Below are 25,321 nucleotides of genomic sequence, written 5' to 3' on the forward strand. Positions count from 1 at the left end.
TGCTACAAGTCTTGCTGCTGCTTGTGTGAAAGGAGAGAAGTGAAGGCTTCAGATGAAGGTTTCTATCATTAACTCTAATTTTGTTTCTTGTTTTGTGGATAGAAACAAAGAGAACCTACAGAACAATACAGGTCCTTCAGCCCACAAAGCTGTGCCGGACATATCCTTACCATAGAAATTACCTCGGGATACCCATAGCCTTCTATTTTACTAAGCTCCATGTACCTATCCAGGAGTCTCTAAAAGACCCTCCACCACTGTTGCCAGCAGTTCATTTCTCGCACTCATCCCTCTCTGTGTAAAAAAAAAACAAACAACTTACCCCTGACATATCCTCTGTACCTACTTCCAAGCACCTTAAAACTGTGCCCTCTCATTTCATCTCTGGGAAAAAGCCTCTGACTATCCACATGATCAATGCTTCTTATCATGTTATACACCTCTATCAGGTCACCGCTCATCCTCCTTCGCTCCAAGGAGAAAAGGCCATGTTCATTAGACCTATTCACATAAGGCATGCTCCCGAATCCAGGCAACATCCTTGTAAATCTCCTCTGCACCCTTTCTATGATTTCCACATCCTTCCTGTAGTGAGGCAACCAGAACTGAGCACAGTGCTCCAAGTGGGGTCTGGCCAGAATCCTAAATAGCTGTAACATTACCTCTCGTCTGCTAAACTCAATTCCACGATTGATGAAGGCCAATGCACCGTATGCCTTCTTAACCACAGAGTCAACCTGTGCAGCAGCTTTGAGTGTCATATGGACTCAGACCCCAAGATCCCTCTGATCCTCCACACTGCCAAGAGTCTTACCATTAATGCTATATTCTGCCATCATATTTGACCTACCAAAATGAACCAACTCACACTTATCTGGGTTGATGGGTTGAACTCCATCTGCCACTCCTCAGCACAGTTTTGCATCCTATTGATTTCCCACTGTAACCTCTGACAGCCCTCCACAATATCTACAACACCCCCAACCTTTGTGTCATCAGCAAATTTACTAACCAATCCCTCCACTTCCTCATCCAGGTCATTTATAAAAATCATGAAGAGTAAGGGTCCCAAAACAGATCCCTGAGGCACACCAGTGGTCACCAGCCTCCAGGCAGAATATGACCCATCTACGCTGTAAGTCATCCCTACAATCGCCAAGATCATTTTCCGTAGTGAATACTGAAGCAAAGTATTCATTAAGTACCTCTGCTATCTCCTCCGGTTCCAAACACACTTTCCACTGTCACTCTTGATTGGTCCTATTCTCTCATGTCTTATCCTCTTGCTCTTTACATACTTGTAGAATGCCTTGTGGTTTTCCTTAATCCTGCCCGCCAAGGCCTTCTCATGGTCCCTTCTGGCTCTCCTAATTTCGTTCTTAATCTCCTTCCTGCTAGCTTTATAATCTTCAAGATCTCTAGTTTTTTGAACCTTTGGTAAGCTTTTCTTTTCTTCTTGACTAGATTTACAACAGCTTTTGTACACTACAGTTCCTATACCCTACCAACCTTTCCCTGTCTCATTGAAGCGTACCTATGCAGAACTCCACGCAAATATCCTCTGAATATTTATCACATATATGCTGTACATTTCCCTGAGAACATCTGTTTCCAATTTATTTCTCCAAGTTCCTCCCTGATAGCCTCATATTTCCCCTTACTCCAATTAAACGCTTTCCTAATTGTCTGTTCCTATCCCTCTCCAATGCTATGGTAAAGGAGATAGAATTGTAATCACTACCTCCAAAATGCTCTCCCACTGAGAGATCTGACACCTGACCAGGTTCATTTCCCAAAACCAGATCAAGAACAGCCTCTCTTCTTGTAGGCTTATTTACATATTGTGTCAAGAAACATTCCTGAACACACCTAACAAGCTCCATGCCTTCTAAACCCCTCATTCTAGGGAGATGCCGATCAATATTTGGGAAATTGAAATCTCCCACCATGACAGCCCTGTTATTATTACACCTTTCCAGAATCTGTCTCCCTATCTGCTCCTCGATGTCCCCATTACTGTTGGGTGGTCTATAAAAAACACCCAGTAAAGTTATTGACCTCTTCCTGTTCATAACTTCCACCCACAGAGACTCAGTAGACAATCCCTCCATGACTTCCTCCTTTTCTGCAGCCGTGACACTATCTCTGATCAGCATTGCCACGCCCCCGTCTCTTTTGCCTCCCTCCCTGTTCAAACTGAAACATCTAAAGCCTGGCACGCAAAGTAACCATTCCTGCCTCTGATCCATTTAAGTCTCTGTAATGGGCACAACATCATAGCTCCAAGTACTGATCCACCCTCTAAACTCATCCTCTTTGTTCATTATACTCCTTGCATTAAAATAGACACATCTCAAACCATTGCTCTGTGCATGACCCTTCTCTATCACCTGCCTGTACTCCCTCTCACACTGTCTGCATGCTTTTGTGAGCCAACCACCTCTTCCTCCGACTCTTCAGTTCAGTTCCCACCCCCCCAGCAATTTTAGTTTAAACATGATGTCTGTGAAGAGTAAGAATTTCAGGTTATATTCTGTATACATTCTCTGATATTAAAGTCAACTTTTGAACATTTTTGGAGGGAAGTTGCATGCTGCAGATTGCAGTGAGAGTAATTTGAAAGAGGTATATTTAACAGTATATTTAGAACTATTGTCTGCAGCCTGTCACTGGTGCCATCTTACAGACAACGAAACGGACTGCAAATCACACAACATGGGCCTCTGAAACTCCTTCTGAGTGACGATCAGCCTGATATTGAGAGGCTGATATCAATGCACAAAGCCCTCACAGAAAGGAGAAAAAGCAATGAATGGTTGTCTACCACTGTGCACTCTAACATTATTAATGAAAATTGCTTTTAATGCAATTAAATAAAGAAAATATTTTATTTCTCACGTTAAAAAATTGAATAACTTTAGTGATTATTTGTCACTGCTTTAAATTTGCCGCACCCATTTTTTTTCATTTCTGCATTCTAAATCAAAATTCTTTATAGTTTTTATGTAATTACCGTAAAGTGAGAGGGGGGTACTAGAGATGTGGTTTGTGACCCCAGGGGGTGGTAACCCAAAAAATTTGGGAACCACTGATTTTATTTTTCTATCGCTCATGACGATTTTTTTCCATAATATAAGATTCCATAGATTATCTGCAGGAAAACAACTTCAAATAAATTATAAAGAACATAAAACACCATATCCCAACACAAAATAGGATAACGTCACTCCGTCTTTTGTTTTCCTCTACATGCAATACGACAAAGTTTCTTCAGTGCTACAACCACCAGCACTGTAACCATGAGGAACATGGACAACAAAAGGACTATCACGTCCACGCAATAGTAAGCATACCAGGGGAGCCTGTATGATTCAGAGCGCAAAGGCTCTGCTCCTTTGTGTCGGGCAACATACTCAATCCAGAAAACAGCTCTCTCCATTGGCGACTCTGGTTGGTCCTGGTGGAGGGTGGAGAGTTTTTTCATGTTGTCCTGGTAAAATGTGCCCTTTATCACCTCATTAAGTGCCTGCAATAGATCTGTTGAATGCATGGTTGCAACATTAAGCACCTTTGCTGCACATCGGGATTCCAGTCGAAGTAAATTGTCAAACTGGTCTAAAATAAGAGGCATGCCAATCACTGGCACCCCGTGGTAGATGGCCTCGTAAATGCCATTGGTACCACCATGAGAAATGAAGACTCGTATGTTGGGGTGTCCCAGAAGGTCGTTCTGAGGGATCCATTTCATCAGCATTGTATTATTACCTACATTGGGAGGGATTTCTCCATCATATCTCCAAATAACCTTCTGGGGTACTTGAGCAAATGCTTCGGCTATTTCCATTGTAATCTGTTTTGGCAAGGAACCTACCAATGTCCCAAATGACATCACAATAAGTCCATGCTCCCCTGGGTTTTGAACAATCTTTTCAAACTCTGCTGCTGGTGGTCGGGCTGGTTTACACTGGAAGCCTCCAATGTAGACAATATTTGACGTGGTGGGTCTTCGGAATTCAAATACAAAATCGACTCTCATCAGCCACATATCAGCCCTCAGGAGCAGTGTTTGTATGTCTGTGTCTTGTCTGAGATATCGATGAATAATTTAATTATAAATGGGTATACAAACAATTCAGTAAGCAATGCTGAAGAAGATTTTGTATGAGATTTCTTGTTCCTTGGAGAAAATTCATACTATCTGTCAATTGTGAGCCAGGAATTGGAACATATGAAAGTAGTGATGGGGCATAGAGTAAATGGGCTTCCCCATTTATCTGCCTTCGAACATTATACACCTGTGGGACTTTTAAATAATGAGCAAGCATTGGTCCAGTACCAAAAACAGAATCTGTAAGTATTAAGTCAAAGTTTGTACTTTCAAGTTGTTTTAGCAGTGTTTTGTTTTCAAACACTGCAATATTAAAGGCTTGATGCCATTGATGACATTTATATTAAAAAATTGTGTTATAATTTTGGAACTTAATATGGTCCCATAGAGTCCAACTATTCTGTGACTTCTTCAAATACAGTTGGGCAAGTCTTTCGATCAACTCGTTCTGCAAAGGCTTTTCATACTTTTTTTGAATTTGAACAACAATGCATTGATAGAGATCAGGATTTTCTTTCATATACCAAGATGAAGAGTGGTAAAGCATTGTGACATTGTGTCCACGAAGTTTCAGTTCTTCAACTAGAATTTTCATATTAACCCAATGACTTCCATCCATAGGTATAACCAATATTTTAGCTCCTTGTGTAACTGGACAAGGCAGCATGATGTAAATAATGCTAAGAGCATATGCAGTCGAAGGGTCTCGGCCTGAAACGTCGACTGTACCTCTTCCTAGAGATGCTGCCTGGCCTGCTGCGTCCACCAGCAACTTTGATGTGTGTTGCTTGAATTTCCAGCATCTGCAGAATTCCTGTTGTTTGCAATCTGCATCTGCCTTTCCATCCTGGACTATCCATCTTGAGAAAAGCAGATCACAATAATCCTGTTGTAGAATTGATAAAGAGATATTTGTTAGCATCATACATTGACAACGCAAACATTCTGAATATCGTACTTGTGATTTTTCTTGTTATCACTTTAACCCAGGGGTTCCTAACTATTTTTATGCCATGGACTATTACCGTTAAGCGTGGAGTTAGTGGACCACAGGTTGGGAACATCCTCTCAGGGTGAGAATAGGGAGCACTTGTTTCCTCAAACGACCATAAGTAGGTGTAACAAGCTGCTCAGGCCGGTGTGCCGAGCTGGAGAGCATTAGGCTCCAAGGTTTTTAGAGCCACTGAATTGGTTAGTTGTTGTTTAATGAGACTCATCAATCCTTTAGATTTCTTTGTGCTTTTCTTGAGCAACTCACTTTTGTATTGTAGTTAAATGACTTCTCTGTTTAAACTTGTTAAGTTTATTTTGATAGATTCAGGAAATCTGTGTTACTTGCACAATTTCAGCAGATGCCCAATCGCTGGGTCTTAGTATTGAGAATGTTACGTCATGGTGTTGTATGGCTGTGCCACAAATAAGAATGCTGTTCTATGTCTTATGGATAAACTCTGGTTGGTGTCTCTACGCTGGAGTCTGTCTTTCCACTGCACTTGGGTTTTGACATTGCCTGCACACATTGTGACAGGCAGGTACCTACTGGATGGCTGTAGGACAGGCCACAGCCTGAAGTCTATGCTGAATTGAGGGTGATGTAGTTAAACCCCAAAGAGGAAAGAAGCTGCAAATACCAGCTGAGTGAAAAGACCACCTATATCTAGAATCAGAATCGGGATCATTATCACTAAAATATCTCTGAATTCTTTTTTGTTTTGCAGTAGCAGTACACTGCAAGACATTAAAATTACTAAAAATTACCGATTAGTAAATAGATAAATAATGAAGAAAGAAATAAAGAACTTGAGAAATAGATAAACAAATATATATATATATATATATATATACACACACACACAGATATCCCACCTCTCCCGGAAGTTCCGGGAGTCTCCCTGATTTTAATAGTGGTTCCCTGATGCCCGCAAATTATATACGATGTCCCAGAAATTGATTTTTTTGAGAGCGAGCGTGAGAGAACGCGCGAGAGCGAGAGAGCGAGCGCAAGAGCAAGAAAGCAAGCGCGATACAGAGAGCGCAAGTGAGAGAGCGCGCGCGAGAGAGAGTGAACGAGAGCGAGAAAGCAAGAAAGCAAGCGCGAGAGAGCGAGCGCGAGTGAGTGACCACGAGAGAGAGCACGAGAGCGAGAGCAAGAGCGAGAAAGCAAGCGCGCGCGAGAGAGCGAGCAAGCACGTGCGAGCGAGCGAGCGCGAGTGAAAGCGACCACGAGCGAGAGAGCGCACGCGCGAGAGCAACAGCAAGAGCGAGAGTGTTCCAAAAAAAAAGAAAATATGAAACGTACGTCACCCCAGACTACAGTAAAGTGTAGCCCTGCCTAATAGGGGTCAAAATAATGACAGTGTTGCTCGCTGCACTGTTTGCAACGGTGACTTTTCTATTGCCCATGGTGGTTTAAGACTGTAAAAGACAAGTTGAGGTGAGTTTAACAGGTGTCATTCGTTCATTAGCATAGCTAACGTTATTTAAACTAGCTGGCTAGCTGCAAAGGAGCTACTCTATTGCAGACATCCCACCTCTCCCGGAAGTTCTGGGAGTCTCCCACAAACTGATGGTGCTACCTCTCTGAAATGAGTGGGATGTCTGTATATAGATAGTGTGAAGGAAGAATAGTGAGGTCATGGGTTCATAGATCATTCGGAAAGCTGCCAGGAGAGAGGAAGAAGCTGTTCTGAAAATGTTGAGTTTGTACCTTCAGGATCCTGTACCTCCTCCCTCATTGAAGCAATGAGAAGTGGGCATAACTGTACACAACACTCCAAGTGCAACCTTGGCATCAACATACATAACTTCTCTAATCCTAAACTCGATGTCCTGATTGATGAAGGCCAGCATGCTAAATCCATTCTTCACCAACCTGGCCGACACGGCCACTTTCAGTGAGCTATGCCCTTTGTAATCATGTCGTGCAGACCCACATTCCAAATAATTTACATAAATAATATATAACGAACTTCCTAACACTGACTACTGGGGCCCCACATTAGTCACAGCTTTCCGGTCAAAGAATCAACCTTCTGCTTCCCATCATCAAACTAACTCAGAATCCACCTCACTAGCTTCCCCTGAACCTCATGACACCTAACCTTCCAAAATCAGACTGCCATACAGGACCTTGTAAAGTCCATAATAAAGGTTGTGCAAGTAGACAACCTTCACTACTCTAACTTCATCCATGCTCTTTGTTACCTCCCTGAAAAGCCTGAAATGATTTTGCAGATGAGCTGCGCTGAATGAATTACTTCTCTATGGAAGCATACCTTGTGGACTCTCGCCTTTTCGGCACTGGAAATCAGAACTTCAGTTCCTTAACAAATTGTCTGAGATGGTAATTTTAACATGTTTCTGGACAAATACAATGGAAATATACTCAGCCTCAAGGTGGTTATAAAATGCATCTAAAAATAACCAGGATTGGAGATGTAATTACCATCTTACACTTACCGATAAAGAACTCCTTGCAAGTAATAGAAAGTTTTTGGTTGATGTCGTTGGGATTTCAGCAAACGAAAAGTGACCTGCAATTTTCAGCTGTTTGGGGACAAAGCCAAGGAGAATGAGTAATGTGTGATGCGTTCACTTTCAATTCAGTCCTGCCGAATGTTTTAATCAGTATGACCAACTCTGTTTGGCTTGTATCTCCCGAGTCAGTACAAAGTCAAAGTCAAAGTGAAGTTTATTGTCAAATGCACAAGTTCATGTGGGGACAGGTGCAATGAAAAACTTAGATTCAAGCAGCATTACAGGCTCAAAAACCATCAATCACAAGGAATCACAAATTAAACTTAAATTTAACCTTGACTCTGTAATTCCATATTTCCAGGAACATAAGCATCTTGGCAAACTTTTAAAGTAGCTTTCACCTGACTTTTTTAAAATGGGTTTTATGACAATCAAGAAGTTTTCCAGGAATTTTGGCTCATGAAGCTTCTAATATCCTATATTTACCTAAATTTCAGTTTTATTGCTGCTGTGAAGGGATTTGCACTATGACCACTTGTTATTGAGACTGTCACACACAAAATGCTGGAGGCACTCAGCAGTCAGGACAGCTTCTATAGCAGAGGTACCCAACCTGAGGTTCATGGACCCCTTGCTTAATGGTTTTGGTCCTTGGCATAAAAAGTGTTGGGAAGCACTGATCTACTGAGAAGAATAAATGTTGACAATTCATGCTGAGATCCTTCATCAGGATACCCACCTGAGGAGGGAGAGGCGGTGGTGTGCCTTCTTGGCTGTGACTTCTGTGTGATTGGAGCAGGACAGGTTATTGGTCATGTTCATCCGTTGGAGTTTGAAGTTCTCAACCCTCTCAACCTCAACACCTTTGATGTAGACAAGAGCATGTGTATAGCCCTCGTTTCTGATACCAATCACCAGTTCTTTTGTTTTACTGACATTGAAGGAAAGGTTATTATCATGACTCCATGTTACCCAGCTCTGTATTACTTCTCCTACTCTAACACACCATTACTTGAGACATGGATCACTGCTGTCATAGCATCTGCAACCTCGAAGATGGAATTGTTATGTTTTGTAACTTTAAAGCATTAAACTAATTCAAAGACACGAGAGACCAGAATACAGGACTTACTTCGCGTTTACTGTAAGTGAGGTGCATATGTATCACATGGTAGCGTGATGACATGGGAAATACATGTATTTATACATATGACCCATAATGAATCATTTAAATGAACAAGAATGCGTAATCAAACAATATACAATATGCACAAAGTTACTCGTATACTATTGAAATATTAAATACACAACTTATTTTGTGGAATGACTGAAACAGCCAAACCAGTGTCCAATTGTATTTTAATTAATTTTCCATTCACTTCTGATGCAAGCCATATTGCTTGTCCATTTGTTAGTTTTTCCATTGAAAAACTCAAGATTACACAATTCTGCATCACTCTCAGCATTATCAGATTTTTCATCAAGAGCATCGGTTTAATACTCTCTTTGAAACTGCAACTTGACATTTTAGCTTTTTGTATTCCCTGTGCAGTCCACTTATCTTTGTCAGCCCATCATGTTCTTTGCATGTGTCCTACTTTGTTGATTTTCTGCAAGTTTTGCCTTTAGATATCCATTTGTTTGGTGTATGTGAGCCTCTTCCACAACAGTAACACAACTTGTTTGGCCAGGCTGGTTTCTGTTTAGACATTGGAATTCTGTTCGCACTCACTCTCCTTCCTGACTGCAACTCAAGTGTGTCTCTGATTCCATTGAAACAGCAATTTCAACTTCTCTTTTCAATGTGAGTTGTGCTTCAGTTAGGAGCTGTGATTCCACAAACTAAATGATCTCCTAGTGCATCATAAAACTTATTACTGAACTGACAATGCTCAATCTCTTCAGTTTAGCAGTACAAACTGAAATGGACTCCCTTTCCTTTTGATTCTGCTTATGAAACCTAGAGTGTTCTGCAATCAACAATGGTTTTGGTACTAAACGTTCCTACATTACTTTTACAATAGCAGCAATGCTCAATTCTGATGGTTTGGTTGGGGCAGACAAACTTCAAAGGAAACTGTGTGCCTTTAAACCCAATGCACTTCGAAAAATTTATACTTGCTTGTCATTGGCTATTTCATTTACTTCACAATATTGTTCCAATAGCTCAGAATACATGGTGTAATCAAACTTGTCAATATTTCCAATGAAGCCAATCATTTCTGATTTTTTAAAACGATATCACTCGGTACTGACTTGTTATAATTCCATGAATCGTACCTTTTTCTCTATGAACCCACAAATTCTTCCATTTTATGACTTTCTTAAACTCTGTTGTGTCTTTCCATCTAAAGAATATGTGCTGCGCTGCATTTTTTAAACTTGAAAGTCTGTACATACTGGGCTGCATATTTCACTCGACATTCCATGAAGCATTTTTTTTAGTTCAAATGTCTCGCTGCACTTAGAATGGGTCAGTAGCCATCTTGGGCAAGTTTTAAAAAATACCTCATCATCAATGTTATGTTTTGTAACTTTAAAACATGAAACTAACTCAAAGGAAGACCCACGAGTCCAAAATGCGGGTCTAACTTCGAGTTCACTTCAAGAGAGGCGCATACATAACACGTGAAGTGTGATGATATAGGAAATTCATGCTATAACACATATAAATGAATTATTTAAATGGACAAGATTGCTTAATCAAACAATATACATACAAGATTACTCAATATTATTGAAATTTTAGATATACAGAGCTGGAGTAGAATCTGGCCATATCGTCATGAGTGTACAGGGAACAGACTAAGAGCAAGTGTAAAAACATTGTACTGTGCATCTTTCCTGAAATTTCCTCCTCTCGCCTTAAATTTATGTACTCTAGTATTCAACACTTCTACCCCAGGAAATGTATATGCCTGATTACCCTGGTTATGTACCTCAATATTTTATTAATGTCTCTCAGGTTTGCCCTCGGACTCTGATGCTCAAGAGAAAACAACTTGGATTTGTGCAACCTAACGGGACTGTTGCCTTCCATCATTTACTCGTTCCACATTGCAATAACGTGGTTGTTTAACTACCCCCTTCCTCTGCAGTAACTTTACCTCCTTTACTGATGTCATCAAATTCAACTTTGGTTATTTTTCAGTTAAATCATTGTACGCTGGCATCCACTTAGCTTCTGTGTCAAAGTGCATGCTGATAGGTTTTTTCCCTCTATCCCTGAACTGACTGCCTTATTTACTTTTAGTTATTACAGATAGTCAATCTGTCGTGTTATCTCTCCTGTACTTATTGACATTTTACCTCTCTGCGTTGTTTAACTTTATCAATCTCATCTTTGCTTTCAAATCCTTCCGTGACCTTTCCTTTACTCATCCATGTAAACTCTCCTGTCCCACAACAGTCCAGAACTCTCCACTCATGTAATATCAACATCAATTTTCTTCAAGTCTCCTTCACTCCGCCATTGACAACAGTGACTTTAGCTGCTCAGTCCCTTGGCCCGAGACTCCTGAACACTAGACTCTTTCTTTCTGCCTCATTGTTTACCATAGTCCTTTGAAACCTAACTCTTCATTCAATCTTAACACAACACATATAAATTGCTGGAGCAACACCGCAGGTCAGGGAGCTTCGACAGAAATGAATAAACAGTTGATGTTTCGAGCCGAGACCCTTCTTCACAACGGGAAAGGAAGGAGGAAGACACCCGACTAAAAAGATTGGGGGAGGGAAGGAGGCTAGCCAGAAGGCGATAGGTGAAGCCAAGTTGGTGGGAGAGGTAAATTGCAGGAGAAGAAGAAATCTGATGGGAGAAAGGGAAAGAGGAGGAGACCCATGGGGAAGTGATAGGCAGGTGAGGAGAGTTGAAAGCCAGAGTGGGGAATAGAAGAAGAGGGGAAGGGAAATGTTTTCACCAGAAGAAGAAATCAATATTCATGCCATCAGGTTGGAGGGTAACCAGATGGAATATAAGGTGTTGCTCCTCCACTCTGAGGGTGGCCTCCTCCTGGCATACGAGGAGGTCATGGACCAACATATTAGAATGGGAATGGGAATTTGATTTAAAATGTTTGGCCACTGGGAAGTTCCACTTTGGTGGATAGAGCAGAGGTGCTCGGTGATGTGGTTCCACAACGTAAGATGGGGCTCACCAATGTAGAGGAGGCCACTTCAGGAGCACCAGACATAATGGACGACCCTAGCAGATTTGTAGGTGAAGCCTTGCCTCACATGGAAGGACAGTTTGGGAACCTGAACGGAGGTGAGGCAGGGGGTGAATGGGAGGATGTAACACTTGTGCTGCTTGTAGGGATAAGTGCCAGGTGGAAGATTAGTGTGGGGGATGAATGGACAAAGGAATCACAGAGGGAGCAATTCCAGTGGAAAGGAGAGAGTGAGGGGAAGGTAAAGATATGGTTAGTGGTAGGATCCCTTTGGAGATAGTAGAAGTTGCCGAGGATGATGTGTCGGATGAATCACTGAGTGTGTGCCTTCAGGCTTCTGTACCTCCTACCTGATGGTAACAGTGAGAAAAGGGCATGCCCTGGGTGCTGGAGGTCCTTGGTAATGGATGGTACCTTTCTGAGACACTGCTCCCTGAAGATGTCCTGGGTACTTGTAGGCTAGTACCCAAGATGGAGCTGACTAGATTTACAACCTCTGCAGCTTCTTTCGGTCCTGTGCAGTAGCCCCTCCATACCAGACAGTGATGCAGCCTGTCAGAAAGCTCTCCACAGTACAACTATAGAAGTTTTTGAGTATATTTGTTGACATGCCAAATCTCTTCAAACACCTAATAAAGTATAGCCGCTGTCTTGCCTTCTTTATAACTGCACCGATATGTTGGCACCAGGTTAGATCCTCAGAGATCTTGACACCTAGGAACTTGAAACTGCTCACTCTCTTCACTTCTGATCCCTCTATGAGAATTAGTATGTGTTCCTTCATCTTACCCTTCCTGAAGTCCACAATCAGCTTTCATCTTACTGACATTGAGTGCCAGGTTGTTGCTGTGGTACCATTCCACTAATTGGCATAACACACTCCTGTATGTCCTCTCTTCCTCACCTGAGATTCTAGCAACAATGGTTGAATCGTCAGCAAAGTTATAGATGGTATTTGAGTTATGCTTAGCCACAGAGTCATGTGTATATAGAGAGTAGAGCAGTGAGCTAAGCACACACCCCTGAGGTGCGCCAAGGGTGCATATCATAATATCAGAATATCAAACTGCTGATTCCTACCAGCTTTGATCCACCAATGTGGATCAACGCACCTTCACCCACCTCTCCATTCCTGAAGAGGGTAGGTAGGCTTCTGATTCAGATCATCCATGAGCTAACCGATTGAGTGAACCGGCCTGAGAGCTGAATGGCCTATTGCATAATTAATAACATAGCATGGGAAAGGTCACATCTGCTTGTGAATCGCAAAGATTTATGGCCAAGTGAAAGGAAGTTACTTAATTTTCTGTAACTTGGCTTTTCCCTGTAAAATAGAGGCACAGAGAGACTGCGGATGCTGGAAATATGGAACAAGACACAGAAAATGCTAGAAGAACTCAGCAAGTGAGGGGGAATCAATGGGCGGTGGTGGAGGGGGAGGGAATGAACAGACAACTTTTCAAGCAAAGACCCTTCATCAGGACAGAAAAGGAATGTGCAGAAGGCAGAATGAAAGAGTTGGGAGAGGTAGGATCAGAAGTTAGCGAGTGATAGACGAATCCAGGTGAGGATGAAGGTAGGAAGGTGAGAGAGGTGGGAGAAAGGGAATGATGTGAGAAGCTGGCATGTGATTGGTGGAGGAGGCAAAGGGCTAAAGAAGAAGGAATCTGATAGGAGAGGACAATAGACCATGGACTAAAGGGAAGGAGATGGGGAACCAGAGAGAGGAGGGTGTACGTGATGGACCAGTCATGAGGGCAGGGAGGAGAAATAGAAGAGGTACAGTGGCAAAAGGGACAAAGAAAACCATGAATCCACTGCAACACACACCAGTGCTGGAGAAGCTCAGCAGGTCAGCGGCATCTATAGAAAAGAGTAAACTGTCAAAGTTTTGAGTCACGACCCTCTTTTAGACTGAGAAGGAAAGGGTGGTGTTGTGGGGGGGGGAAGGAGGAAATGCCTGAAATAAAAGGTGGATGGAGGTTAAAGAGGCTAGCTGGAAGGTGATAGGTGAAGCAGGTGGGTGGGGATGGTCAAGGGCTGGAGAATAAAGAGTCTGATAAGAGAGGAGATTGGACCACAGGAGAAAGGGAAGGAGGAGGGGATGCAGGGGGAAGTAATAGGTAGGGGAATCAAGGAAAGGGGAGCAGAAATTTGTTCACCAGAAGGAGAAAATTATCTTCATACCATCAGGTTGGAGGGTACTGAAAAAGAATATAAGATGTTGCTCATCCACCCTGAGAGTAACCTCCTCTTGGCACCAGAGGAGGCCATGGATCAATACATTGGAATGGGAATGGGAATTAAAATGTTTGGCCACCGGGAATCCCTGCTTGTGGCAGATGGTGTGGAGGTGCTCAACGAAGCGGTCCCCCAACTTAGGTTGGACCTCACCAATGTAGAGAAGGCCACATCATGAGCACTGGACACAATAGCCAACCCCAGCAGATTCTCAGGTGAAGTGTTGCCTCACCCGGAAGGATTGTTTGTGGCCCTGAATGGAGGTGAGGGAGGAGGTATGTGGGCAAGTGCAGCACTTTGGTTGTTTGCCAGGGATGAGTGCTTGGAGGGAGATTATTAGGTAGGGATGAATGGACAAGGGAATGGCGGAGGGAGCAATCCCTGCAGAAAGCAGAGGTGTAGGGCGGGGGGTGGAGGTAAAGATATGTTTAGAGGTGGGGTCCCTTTGGAGATGGTGAAAGTTGGGAAGGATCATGTGTTGGATGCGAAAGTTAATGGGGTGGTAGGTAAGGACAAAAGTGACTCTGTCACTATTATGACGGCAGGAAGATGGGGTGAGTGCAGATGTATGGGAAATGGAGGAGATGTGGGTGAGGGCAACATCAATAACGGAGAGAGGAAAACCTCATTTTTTAAAGGAGATGTCCTAGAATGGAAAGCTGCATCCTGATAATTATGGGAATTGGTAGAAACTCATTGTCCCAATTTATATACCTTCAAGCAGAGATGGCCTGACAATGTTGTCTGCGAATTACATGTTGACAATACTCTAAGTATGACCTGACTAGTGTCTTATAAAGTCTCAGCATTATCTCCTTGCGTATATATTCTATTTCCCTTGAAATAAATACCGACATTGCATTTGCTTTCTTTATCACACTTTCATCCTGTAAATTAACCTCCTGGGAGTCTTGCACGAGGACTCTAAGTCCCTCTGCAACTCTGATGTTTGAACCTTCTCCCCATTTAGATAATCGTCTGTACTATTGTTCCTTTTACCAAAATGCATTATCATACATTTCCCAACACTATATTCCAACTACCAATTTTTGCACATTCTTCCAATTTGTCTAAGTCCTGCTACAATCGCATTGCTTCCTCGGCACTAACTACCTTACCACTTACCTGTCATGGCCCGGTCCGTGAAGTCTGTATTCCAGTTCACGGTCCGGTCCATATTTCCTTATTCCAGGGATTCTGGTTTTCCCCACTTTCTGTTGTAGGCACATGATTCTCGTTTTGGGGCTGAGACATAAATACCTCTGCAAACTGGGGATTCCTGGCTGGACTGTTCTGTTCCGCTCCCTGTCTCCCCCACCCCCCCCACCTGACTCTCTGCCTGCTCACCTAACCTGAATACCACACCTGTATACCCCACCTGTATCGCTGAAGTTTTACCGCCGGAGCAAGACCGGAGCCTTGTTAGGTCAAGATAAGGAACTGTCTTTCATTGTGTGGAATCGAATCTCTGTGTCCTTGCCTTCGCTAGGTGGGTCAAGCCATTTGCCGCCACCTTGTGTTGGGATCCATCTCTTCATGTTCAGCATTTTGTATATGAGTCCCGGCCCTACGTCCTGTTCCCAAGGAGGGGTCCTGGCTCTGTGTTATGTGTATGAGTCCCGACCCTATGTCCTGTTCCCAAGGAGGGGTCCTAGCTCTGTGTTATGTGTATGAGTCCCGGCCCTACGTCCTGTTCCCAAGGAGGGGTCCCGGCTCTGTGTTCCATGCTCCCGTCTCTTCTAGTCCAAGGCTCCATGCTCCTAAAGACCCCCGTCCAGTCTGCGACTAGGACAGTCCTATCCGAGGCTTGTCCATGTGCCTTTCTCTGTACTTGTGTCTCGCCCTACCCAGGAGTTCCTCACTCAAGCCATATTCAGTCCTGTAGCCTTGTCTTGTCCTCGCCTAGTTCTGGAGTCTGCGCCCAAGTCAAGTCCCAGATCCTGGGTCCTTGCCCAGTCTCTGGCTCGGAGTCCATACCCAAGCCTCCAAGTACCCTAGACCAAACACCCAGGACCCCAAGCCTGTCCCCAGGCCTCAAGACCCCGTCCCCAAGCCTGACTCCAAGCCTCAAGCCTCAAGACCCCAAGCCTGTCTCCAAGCCTCAAGACCCCAAGCCTGTCCCCAAGCCTATCCCCAAGCCTCAAGCCTCAAGACCCCAAGCGTGTCTCCAAGCCTCAAGACCCCAAGTCTTTCTCCAAGCCTCAAGCCTCAAGACCCCAAGCCTTTCTCCAGGCCTCAAGCCTCAAGACCCCAATCCTGTCTTCAAGCCTCAGGCCTCAAGACCCCGCCTGTCTCCCAGCCCAAGCCTCAAGACCCCAAGCCTGTCTCCAAACCTCAAGCCTCAAGACCCCAAGCCTGTCTCCAAACCTCAAGCCTCAAGACCCCAAGACTGTCTCCAAGCCTCAAGACCCCAAGACTGTCTCCCAGCCTCAAGACCCCAAGCCTTTCTCCAAGCCTCAAGATGCCAAGCCTGTCTCCAAGCCTCAAGCCTCAAGCCTCAAGACCCCAAGCCTGTCTCCAACCCTCAAGGCTCCAGTCCTGCAGTCATGACATGTCCATGCCTGTTTCTGGGGTCCGAGCCCAAAGCAAGACCCAGGTTCTGGATCCTTGTCCAGTCTGTGGCTCAGGGTCCAAGCCCAAGTCTGCATTCTTGTCCCTGCTCCTTGTCTGTATCCTGTCACGTCCCTACTCTAGTCAAGTCCTGTTCCTTATACTTCAGTGTCTGTGTCTTGCATTTGGGTCTGTTCCCAACGACCCCCCCACCATGTGGCATTACCTTTGTATCACTCTCAAACTTTGCTACAATGCGATCAATTCCATTATCCAAATCATTGACAAACCATGTGAAAAGTAGCAGTCCCAATACTGACCCCTGAGGAACACCACAAGTCACTGCCAGACAACCAGAAAGGCCCCTTTATTCCCACTCACTGCCTCCTGTCAGCCATTCCTCTATCCATACCAGTATCTTTCCTGTAATGCATAGGATTTTATCTTGTTAAGCAGCCTCATGTGTGGCAGCTTATCAAATGCCTTCTGAAAATCTGAGTAAATGACATCCAACTACCTCTCCTTTGTCTATCCTGCTTGTTACTTCCTAGAAGAACTCTAACAGATTTGTCAGGCAATATTTCCCTTCATGGAGATCATGCTGATTTTGACTTATTTTATCATTAGTCTCCAAGTAGCCTGAAACCTCATCCTTAATAATAGATTCCAACACTTTCCCAACCACTGAGGCTAGGCTGAATGGCCTATAATTTCCTTTCTTTTGCCTTTCTCTCTTCTTAAAGCATGGATTGACATTTGCAACCTTCCAATCCTCTGGGACCATGACAGAATCAGGTGATTCTTGAAAGATCATGATCAATGTATCTGTTACCACTACAGCAACCTCTTTCAGGACTCTGGGATGTAGTCCATCTGGTTCAGGTGACTTATCCACCTTAAGACTTTTGAGTTTGCAGTCGTCTCCATATGTCTGTCTAAGTAACACTTTTTAAGTTCAATATTGGCTTTCATAACCTTTTCAATTTCCGAGCCTCTCTGAATTTGCAGAGAAAGAAAGAAAACCAGATAATGATTTTCAAATATATTGTGTCCACCTGGGTGAGCTGCACAAAGACATGTTTGAAGATACTTCTTTCTGACCAACAAAAGCAAGAAAACAGACTGAAAATGACAGAATGTGGGGTTCTGAAACTCTTTCTAAGTAACATTCTGCCTGATGTTAGAGGATGATATCATTGCACCACGCCCATCCATCTCATAGAAAAGCGAAAAAGCCATGAGATAGTGAATAGTTGGACTAACATACACTCAATACTTATCCCTGCTTGCCAAGGCTTTCTTATGGACCCCTCTGGCTCTCCTAATTTCATTCTTGAGCACCTACCTGGCCCGTTTGTTATTTTCTAGTGCTCTAACAGTGCCTAGTTTCTTGAACCTTTCGTAACTTTTCTTTTATTCTTAACTAGATTTTTTACATCCTTTGTACACCATGGCTCTTTTATCCTATCATCCCTTCCGTGCCTCAATGGAACATACCTATGCAGAACACCATGCAAATGTTCCCTGAATATTTGCCACATATCTGCCATGCATTCCCCTGACAACATCTGCTCCCAAGTTGTGTCCCCAAGTTCATGCCTATTATAGATATTAATATCGATACTAAATAAATGTAATTGGGGGGGCATATTCAAGTGAAAGCGTTTTGCATTTTACAAATTTAGGATATTTGTAACTCTTTCCACTCAAGTTACTTCAGCTACTTAGTCGAGAGCTGGGTTCCAATCTGGGGTCCGCAGAACCCCTGTTTAAAGGACCACAGCATAAGAAAGGTTGGGAACCCCTGGTCTAGAGGGACAATTGGTTGCTGAAACTTGATAGATTGTTGTTGAGCAAACATATTAAGGTTAATGCATATAATACATTGAGTGACTCAACAGGTTTAGGGAACTGTGTGGCTCGTTCCTCTTCAGAACACTTGATATTGCTGCCCATTTGTCTGCAGATGATACGTATAAATACATTTTTCCTGCACATTGAAAACTACTTATTCTGTACTGCAATCAGCATCAAAGATACACTTGATACTGAACTTTGACCTTTCCTGCATAATTTTTAGACGAAACTACTGTTTGGATTCATGAACGATAAAATTAATTTGACAGAAATGAAAGATCATTAAAATCAATTACATTTCAAAAGAATATTTCTTTATTCACAGATCAGCTGAATTAGTTATATATCTTTTACTAATAAAAATACATTATTGTACCTTATTGCTGGGATTACATAGAGGTCACAACAGTGTACAATGGACCTCATGTTTATGTATCTAAGAAACACACAAACATACATAATGAACAAAGAGATTGCACAATGCAAGATTAACCAGCCAATGGAAATGCAGCAAAACCGACTCAGAAACTGCATTCTACCGTACCTGTCCATCTGTAATCAACACCCTTTTATCCGAGCTGCAATCTGATACTTGCATAATAATGCCCACGGTTATTGTTCAGAAAATATAACTGGGTGAATGTGCTTTTACTCATGTGGAAATGTAACCCTATTACTTAAAGTTATCATCTCCAGGTGGACACAAGGGTTTCTGCAAAAGGGGGAGATCTTGAGCAACACACACTAAAGGTGTTGGGAACATTTGCAGGAATGTGGGAGATGTGAGAGAAAGGTTATGACGTCAGTAGCTCGGAGGTGATTGGTGGAGGAGGCAAAGGCCTGAGGAAGATGGCACCTGATGGGAGCGGACAACAGGTCACAGAGCAAAAAGGAAAGGGGGTGGGGAACTGGGGGGGTAGGTGGGAGTTGGGGGTGGTTTAAGTCATGGACAGTTCATGAGGGCAGGGAGGGGAAGAGAAGGAGTAAAGTGGCCAAAAGGGGAATGGAAAACATATGAATACATTTGATTTCCTTATTTCAGCTGCTGCAGCTTGTACTACAGCAGTGAGACTCAATGGAGATTGAGACCTTCTTTCTGAGCATTTTCTTGCCATTCACTACAACAGTTTTGATTTCCCACTGGCCGGCAGGTAGAATTCCCATGTTCCCATTCCCACACTGACATGTTTGCCCACGGCTGCCACACTGAGGTTAAACACAAAATGGAGGAACAATACCACACATTCCATTGTGGGAGTCTCCATCCGGGCGGCATCAATATCAATTTCTATCAATATCCCCTGCGTTCATTGACCTTTCACCTCTCTGTGTTGTTTAACTTTATCCTTGCTTTCAAATCCTTCCATGATCTTTCCTTTCCTCACCTCCATAAACTCTTCTGTCCCACAACAGTCCAGAACTCTCCACTTTTGTAACATTGACATCAATTTTCTGCAAGTCTCCTGCACTCCACCATTGACAATGGTGTCTTCAGCTGCTTAATCCCTTGGTCATGGAATCTTAATCGTTAGACACCTTCTTTCGTGCAAAGTTCCTCAAGACAGTCTCAGTCATTTTGCTGCATTTATGTTCACTATATTCATTCTGGTGTCCGACAGGAATGTAAAATAGTTAAATAATCAAACAGAGATGTAACATTCCAGGATTCCACAGCCTCTTCTCATCACCATCATTAGGGAGGAGATACAGAAGCCTGAAGGCACAGCCTCAGCATCTTAGGAACAACCCTGAACTGATTCCACAACTATGGACTCACCTTCCAGGACTCTTTACAACTCATGTTGTCGGTATTATATTTTTTGCTTTGCACAATTTATCTTCTTTTGCTTGTCAGTCACCATAAGATTCAAGATTTTGATTTTGAGACAAATAATGCTAATCTAATAAGTCTTTAATATAATCTTTAGTCTTGAGGTTCATTGAAAATATTGCAGCACAGATTCACTATTTTTAGCAAGTATATTAACACTAATGAAATCTAATTGTCAATGTCCAGTTTATTATCATACCCAAACATATATGTATGTAGAGTTTTAATGAGAAACTTGCTTGCAGCAATGTCAAAGGCACATAGATGCAACATTTACAAGAAAAACATAGATTAATAATGTAGATTATACATTTTTTACAAGAACGACTGCAATTAGAATAAAATTAACGAAGGCCATTGCCGTACAATGTGATCATATTGTTGTACATAGCTAGTGATTATGATTGTACAGGTTGATTTAATAACTGATTTGTTGAAGGGTTGTAACTGTTCTTGAACTTGGTTATGTGGGTGAACCACTTGCCCAATGGTAGTTGAGGGAAAATGCCATGACGTGGATTATAGGGATCATTGGCAGATGTTACCCTCTTCAGGTAGCGCTTCTTGTAGATACTCCTGATGGTGGGTTGGGATGTACCTGTAATATAGACAAAGATGCTAGAATGCTTTCCTTATGATTGCATCGATAATTGCATTGGAGAAGGCAATGGGAAAAAGAAAAAGGAATCTGACAGGGGAGGACAATAGACCATAGAATAAAGAAAAGGAGCAACACATCCCTTTTCTACTAGTCATTCCTCCCCCAGAAGAGATCCCAATGATCAGAAATCTGAACCCCTGTCCTCTGTACCATACCCTCGGCCACACATTCATCTGCCAAACCATCCTATTCTTATCCTCACTGGTGCGTGGCATGGGTAGCAACCCAGAGATTACTACCCTGGAGGTCCTGCTTTGCAGCTTTCAATCAAGCTCCCTAAATTCCCTCATCAGGACCCCTCACCATTCTGCCTACGGCATTACTATCAACATGTACCAAGACTTCTGACTGCTCACCCTCCCTCTTTAGACTGCTGTGGACCCAATTCGAGACAACCCTGCCCTGTCACCTGGGAGGAAACGTACCATCTGGGTGTCTCAATCACGCCACAGATTCACGTCTCTATTAATCTCCTATCAGCATTGCAGACCTCTTCACCTCTCTTCTGATTCAGCGTCAGAAACCCGGTCACTGCAGCTTCCACTGGTGGGTCAAGCCCCTCAATGGTATCCAAAGTGGTAGACTTATTATTGAGGGGACAGCCACTGCAGAATGGCCATCTGCTTTGACAACCGAGTCCTTCATGAGATCTGTAGATTATTAATTAGCTTGGAGGGAAGTTACATGCTGCAAATTGCAGAAAGAGTAATTCAAACTAGGTATATCAAACAGTATATTTACAACTACTGTTTGCAGTCGACAGAACATTGCCAATGATCACTGCTGCCATCTTACAAGCAGCGAAACAGACTGCAAATCACTGAACCTGGGGATCTGAAACTCTTTCTGAGTGATGTCCAGCCAATGTCCCCAATGACATCACAATAAGTTCATGCTCCCCAGAGCCTTGAACAAACTCTTCAGACTCTGCTGCTAGTGGTTGGGCTAGTTTACACTGGAAGCCTCCAATGTACACAATATTTGGCATGGTGGGTCTTGGGAATTCAAATACAATATCAACCCTCATTAGCAACATGTCAGCCCTCAGAGAAGTGCTTGAATGTCTGTGTCTGGTCCCAGCTATTGATGACAGATTTCATTATAAATTGGGTATACATAAAATTCTGCAAACACTAGCTGAAGAAGATTCAGCATGAAGTTACCTACTCTTTGGATAAAATTCATATTATCTGTCAATTGTGAGCCAGGTTTTGGGACATAGGAAAGTGGTGATGGGGCAGAGAAGAAATGGGCTTCCTCACTTATCTGCCATCGAACATTGCACACCTGCGGGATTTTTAAATAATGAGAAAGCATTGGTCCAGTACCAAGAACAGGATCTGTAAGTATTAAGTCAAAGTTTGCACTTTCAAGTTGTTTGAACAATGTTTTGTTTCCAAAAATTGCAATACTAAAAGCTTGATTCAAATGCATCATCTCACAGTTAAGTAAGTTAAATTACATTTGCCGTTCCTCAGCCCATCTCTCAAAGTGATCTCTGGAATTCATTATAACTTGCTTCATAATCAAGAAGCCCACAAAACTCTGTAATTGCACTAGAGCTCTTAAACATGTCATGTACATTCATATTCCAAATATTTTACATTTATAATAAATAACAAAGATCATAATGTAAAGGAACCCTTAGAGGGCAGTGATCATAATATGATTGACTTCATACTGTTGTTTGAGAGGGAGAAGTACAAGTCACATGTATCAGTAGCGCAATGAAGTAAAGAGATTTTGGACCACTGGACAATGATGCTAATGAGGTATTATTGGGAGATAAAGAAATGGCAGGTGAATTTAATGGGTACTTTGCATCTATCTTCACTGTGGAAGACACTAGCAGTGTGCCAGAGATCTGTGATTGTCAGGGAGCAGGAGTGCTATTATAAAGAAAAAAATGCCAGGAAAACTGAAAGTTCTTAAGTTGGATAAGTCACCTGGACCAGATGGACTACGTCCCACTGTCCTGAAAGAGGTTGGTGAAGAGATAACGGATGTATTGCTCATGATCTTTCAAGAATCACTTGATTCTGAAATGGTCCTGGAGGACTGGATGATTGCAAATGTCACTCCACTCTAAGAAGGGAGTAAGGCAGGAAAAAAAGGAAATTACAGGACACAAACAAAAGGAATTCTGCAGATGCTGGAAATTCAAGCAACACACATAAAAGTTGCTGGTGAACGCAGCAGACCAGGCAGCATCTCTAGGAAGAGGTGCAGTCGACGTTTCAGGCTGAGACCCTGTCCTAAATTACAGGACAGTTAGCTAAACCTCAGTGGTTGTGAAAGTGTTGGAGTCTATCATTAAGGATGAGGTTTCGGGGTACAGTACTTGGAGACTAATGATAAAATAAAGTCAAAGGCAGCATGGTTTCTGTGAAGGGAACTTTTGCCTGATAAATCTCTTAGAGCTCTTTGAGGAAGTAACAAGCAGGATGGACAAGGGACAGGCAGTGAATGTCATTTACTTGGATTTTCAGTAGACATTTGGTAAGGTGTCAAACATGAGGCTGCTTAACAAGATAAAATCCAGGGCGTTACAGGACAGACACTGGCATGGATAGAGGAATGGCTGACAGGTCGGATGCAGAGAGCGAGCGGGGCCTTTTCTGCTTGGGTACCGTTGACATGTGGTGTTCCTGAGGAGTCAGTATTGGGACTGCTACTTTTCACATTGTTTGTCAATGGTTTGGATAATGGAATTGATGTATTTGTGGCAAAGTTAGCAGATGATTCACAGATTGGTGGAGGGGTAGGTAGTGCTGTGAAAGCAAGGTGATAGCAGCAGGACTTACACGAATTGGAAGAGTGTGCAAAAATGTCGAAGATGGAATACAGTGTTGGGAAATATACAATAATGCATCTTCATAAAAGGTGGAATAGTACAGAATATTATTTAAATGGGGAGAAGGTTCAAACATCAGATTTGCAGAGGGACTTACGAGTCCTCGTGCAAGACTCCCAGGTTTATTTACAGGTTGAGTCTGTGGCAAAGAAAGCAAATGCAATGTTAGCACTTATTTCAAGGGAAATGGAATATAAAAGCAAAGAGATAATGCTGAACTTTTATAAGACATTAGTCAGGCCATACTTGGTGTATTGTCAATAGTTTTGGGTCCCATATCTCAGAAAGGATGTGTTGTCATTGGAGAGAGGCAAGAGGAGGTTCACAAGGATGATTTTAGGAATGAAAGGGTTAATTTATGCGGTGCGTATGGCAGCTCTGGGCCTGTACTCACTGGAATTTAGAGGAATGCATGGGGATCTCATTGAAACCTACCCAATGTTGAAAGGACTATATAGGGTGGATGTGGGAATGTTGTTTCCTAACTTGGGACTGTCCAGTACTAGAGGCCACAGCCTCAAAATTGACGAGTGACCTTTTAGAACAGAATTATTTTAGCCACAGACCAGTGAATCAGTGGAGTGCTCTGCCACAGATTGCAGTGGAGGCCAAGTCTCCGGGTATATTTAAGGCGGAAGTTGATCATTCCCTGATTGGTCAGGGCATCAAGAGATATGGTGAGAAGGTGAGTGTATAGGGATGAACGGGATTCGGGATGAGCCATGATGGAATGGCGGAGCAGACTCGATGGGCTGCTCCTAATTCTACTCCGATGTCTTTTGGTCTTATGGTCTTATAACACTGATCGGAGGTCCCCCACGCCCTCCAGTTGGAGAATCGGCATTCTGCTTCTTACCCCACTCGAGTCATATCCCCTCAGTCAGAGAATTTGTCTTCCTGCTTCCTCATATCGAACCAGGTCTGAATCCACCTCAGTAGCTCCCCCTGAATCCCATGCGACCGAACCTTCCAAAATCGGACTGCCAAGTAGGACCTCGTAATCTTCTTAATGAAATTAGACATCCTCCACTGCCCTAATTTCATGAATTCTTATAGTTATCTCCCTGAAAAGCTTCAAAGGATTTCGGAGATGTGACCTCCCAATCAGCTGTGCTGAATGAACTACTTCCCTTCATGGAACGTACATTGTCGACTCTTGCTCAGTGGGCGCTGGAAATCAGAATTTCCGTTCCGTAACATCTTCCTTGAGGTGGCAATTTTAATATGTTTCTACACAAGTGCATTGCAAATGTACTCAGTCTCAAACTGGTTATAAAATGCTTCTAAACTAACCTCGGTTCGAGATAAAATTGCAATTGTACACTTACCGATAAAGAACACCTTGCGAGTACAGTAATAGAAAGTTTTTCTTTGAAGTTGTGATTTCAGCAGACAAAAGGTGACCTGCAAATATCAGCTGTTTCGTGACAAAGTCCTGGAGATTGGGTAAAACTGAGTGCGATGCGTTCACATTCAGTTCAGACCTGCCGAATGTTTTTATCAGAATGAACAACTTTGTTTAGTTTGTATCCCATGAGTCAGAACAGAGTCCAATTCAAAGTAACGGTCA

The 25,321-nt window shown here is 42.8% G+C and overlaps 1 pseudogene; it reads right to left on the reverse strand.

Moving 5' to 3' along the window:
• Positions 1-3,223: 3,223 nt before the first annotated feature.
• LOC134355725 (UDP-glucuronosyltransferase 2B4-like) lies at positions 3,224-4,968 on the reverse strand (annotated as a pseudogene).
• Positions 4,969-25,321: the final 20,353 nt, after the last annotated feature.

The sequence above is a fragment of the Mobula hypostoma genome, chromosome 13, assembly GCF_963921235.1.
Source record: "Mobula hypostoma chromosome 13, sMobHyp1.1, whole genome shotgun sequence".
NCBI lineage: Eukaryota > Metazoa > Chordata > Chondrichthyes > Myliobatiformes > Myliobatidae > Mobula > Mobula hypostoma.